The sequence below is a fragment of the Mycetomoellerius zeteki genome, unplaced genomic scaffold, assembly GCF_001594055.1.
Source record: "Mycetomoellerius zeteki isolate Tzet28-1 unplaced genomic scaffold, Tzet1.0 scaffold62, whole genome shotgun sequence".
NCBI classification, from domain to species: Eukaryota; Metazoa; Arthropoda; class Insecta; order Hymenoptera; family Formicidae; genus Mycetomoellerius; species Mycetomoellerius zeteki.
The window spans coordinates 1,964,126-1,968,236 of NW_017257632.1; positions in this window are offsets into that span (position 1 = coordinate 1,964,126).

Consider the following 4,111-nt stretch of genomic DNA (forward strand, 5'->3'; position numbering starts at 1 on the left):
AGCGTCGTGATGTCCCCCGACGCGAGCTCGACGTTCGATTCTTCTCCGGCCGCGTGAGCGACAAGATCGGGATTATTATCGCGATTTGATCGATGGGCGAGGGGTGTTCGTTAAAATCCCCCTCGCTTTCGGCGCTGTTCCGCGATGTAGACGTGTTATTCCCGTACCTGCAATTCGCGCCGAGTAAACAGGGGAAGTAGATTCTGATTTACGCGCGCCGTTCCATATACGAGAGGTATTAATCTAAAAATTTGGGCTTAAAAATCTATACAACTCGATTGAAAGATAAAACAATCCAGTCGACACTACTAACTAAAAGTAACATAACATCAATGTTATAAATCAATTTGTAAAAAGAAATAATTTTATTTTTGTCGAAGCGGATCTCTTAGTATAGTATTTCAGTAGGAATTTATATACATATCCAAGTTTGCAATGTAATTTTTTTGTGACATCACATTATGTTACATTGCTGAATACGAAATTACAAAAAATTTTTTTTTACTTGTGATATAAAATAACGACACAATCGAGCACAGCGTTTCAGCTGTATATGATTGTGTCGACTTGTGTTGGAAAGCACCCATTGATATTATGTTACTTTTAGTTGGTGTCGACTGGGAATGTTGCAAGATCCAAAAAAATATTATGTTGCTTTGTTCTTTGATCATCGCTAATCCATGCTGAGACATTACAAAAGCTGTATGATTATAATCGAATAAATAGATATGTAAGTACATTCTAACGAAACAATAAATTCTCGCGCGTTAACCGACAAGTCTAATGTAAAAATTTTTTCAAAAAGCAGAGACGTTGAGTGTCGAACGTGTCTCGCTAGTATCGGCCATGTTGCACAATTCGACGTCCACCTTCGGTGTCTGTTCTCGGTCGAGGAGACACTCATTCGCCAGGACTAAACCTGGCACCGGACTCCGCCAGGACTACTGCATATGTATTATACGCGATTGTGTTCCAAGAAACTTCTTCTGTCCGACATACGAGAGCGAGAACTCTGTTTGTCCTTCTTCCCCGATCCTGCTGTCTTTCTTTCACTGTCATCTCCCCGGTCGCACGTCCTCCCTCTCTTCCTCTTCAGGGAACTTCACCAGAGTCACTTTGCACCTGGCCCCCTGTTTCTCGAGCCGTTGGCAGCTACTCGCGGTGCTTCGAACGAACTCGAGACGATACCGTCTCCCCCTTTCTTTCCCTTCCTCTATCTTGTCCAGACCTCCCTCTTTTTATTCACTCGATGTCTCTTCAAGGGAGGAAAAGAATAGTCGAAGCGCCGTGAGTCAATCGTCCGACGATCGCGTGGTTGCTCTTCAATCAGCGACGAGAAAAATCAACGTTTGGGTAAAGTTTCTCACGTAACTTCTATCTGTAATCGCTTTTTCTTTTATAATGTAACGGATCGCGTACTAAACTGTATCTTACATCATATAAAATAGAACAGAGTTGCTAAAATAATTTCTTTCAAAATCAGAAGTAGAACTATTCGATGAAATATTGTAACCCTTTTTGACTTTTATATATTTTTATAGTTTTTTTTCTCTTAATAATTCACCTTTATTTCTTTTAAATAAGTACGAAATAAATTATTTAATTAGATCACTTTGATCTTATATAAATGTAAAAAGTTAAATTGTCACAAAAAGTATGTACTACGAATGCATCACTTATTCTTTAAAAATTTACATAGGTATAGCAATGCTGAATTTTCTGATCGGCAATTAAAACAAATTGTTTTTTACATACGAATCAAAATTCAATCGAATTTAAATAACTGAATAAAGAAGTGAAATCAAAACTATTTTGAGAATTTCGATTACATAAATCGTTACAACACTTCCGATTTTAGCAATTGCGTTTTGAACTCCTGATATCCTTCCTATCCTTTCCATGATTGGATTACATAGGCTAAATGTCAATGCCTGCCCCGAAAGGGCTCAAGCATTGGCCTTCGGCCCGTGGTTAAATGATTGTATTCCAATTATTTTCATTATGCCTCGATTCTAATTGATTCAATAATCGCCGTAACAATCGCCGGAAATACGTTCGCGTCCATCACGTTTGGCGTAAAGAGGCCACCACCGTAAGTCGAATCAAGTAACCGATCGACTAATCTAGGATTAAAATCTCTTGCTGATTTCTTGAGGTCGTCGTTAACGATTCCATGTACTTGAACTCGACAGGATGTTTGCTCGCGATATAACTATGTCGATTATGTTATGCTAGCTTGCATAAGAAGAGATATAAGCACATTATATCAAAGAGCATGAGTTACTGGAAATTAAATACTTTTCGATAATTTAACAGTTATATGTACAATAATCGCTGAAGTAAAGATTTCTTGGATTTTGATAAAAATTTCAATACTCAATTCATTATTGCGTTATTACTGTATGATGTGATTTATCGAAATCTCTTAATACTCTGAAACTTTGATACTCTCATTAAATAATATATTTGTAAAAGAATTTATAATCGCAAAAAAAAACGTGACTTCTGATAACCGCTGTATTAAAAGTCAATGATATCAAAGCTCAACAAAAATAAAACAAGTTTCATGAAAGAAATAATAACGAGTAACGGGTGTATTTTCTATTTACGCTTTTTTTGAATTCTCTAAAGATAATCCGGAAAACGCAGCTATTAACTAGATACCTATGACAAAGCGAGAGATTCGACATAGATTTTCTGCGCAGTATCCTCCGATGTAAAATCGATCCTCTTGAAATCGAAGGCAAAGCGACGACATTTACAACGAAATGTTGAATGAACTATTCCGCGTCCCATGAAATCCCGAATAAAGCGACACCGACATCTTTATACCGGAATGATTTTCCAAAACCTTTCACATGCGCGCGTATTACATCCCGTCTCTCGTTCACAATAAGAGTCCTCGAACTACTGTCGTGACTTACATTAATGAACTCTTTGCTGAAAGTGACTCCAAGAAAATTCATTCAACCCTTGACACCATAGTGCGTATTTTCGCATGATGCAGCGGATATGTAAACGATTTGGTAGACGAGTTTTTCAAGGAAAAGATGTTCACAATGCCTAAAAGAAACTGTATAAAGTGTAATTCTTTGAAACTGCAAATCGGATAATGCAAAGTAGATTTTTGCATCAATGATTCCGAAACGTACCTAATGCTATTTGGCAACAATCAGATTTATATACTTACGATAATTTGTCAAAATTTTCTGGGGGAAGCCAAAGAATCATTAAGTGCATCAGGTTAGACATGAAAGAATTTTGTGTGATGCATTAGAAATATTTTTCATACATTCTCGGAATAGTAATTTTGAAATAGCATGATTTTGATATTACATTAAGTAAACACTCTTCAAAATCTTTTACTCTTAAAAGATGTTTCCAAATTATTATACCTATATCTAATATGTTATATAAAGTATAAAATTTTACATAAATAACAGGACTTTATGGATTCCTTCTTCAAGCATATTTAGAAAGATTAGAGAGAGAGAGAGAGAGAGAGAGAGAGAGAGAGAGATAATTTAAGTATTTGTACATTAAAAAATAATATTAAAACAAAACACTGAGAAAAATTAAAAAATGTTTTATTGACTTTGTCTTGAAGAACCTTAGATGTGATGGAGGGATTGGGATGCGTAGTTTCGATAAGGTGTGAAGGTATAAGGTGCGCAGATTTGGATTTCTTGACAAAACTTGAATAAGTCACAGTCGAGCGAGCAGGCCTCGCGCGCATTTGGCCGTCTATAAACCTGCGACATAATGCACCCCGAACGAGATTATTTCGCAATTTATCACCGAGGCCGCTGAATGCGCGGGGTGGTCTATTAGGGGGTGGCTAGCAAGATGGCGGCCGGTGTCGGCGAACAATTGTACCCCAGGCCCGATGACAAATGAAGCGGCAGCCGTCTGCGCCTATGACTTACGGCAGTTTCTTTTGTCGACGCTTCGGCGATACCACGAATCCTCCTAATCCTCCTCCTCAGGTGTTTCACTCGGCGGAAAAGTCTCTGCACGGGTAATCCCCTCCTTACTTCTCGCCACTGTCTTCTCCCTCTCTGCTCACCGATGCGAGCCATGCCGTTGCTCGCTGGACCGAATTTGTGATTGC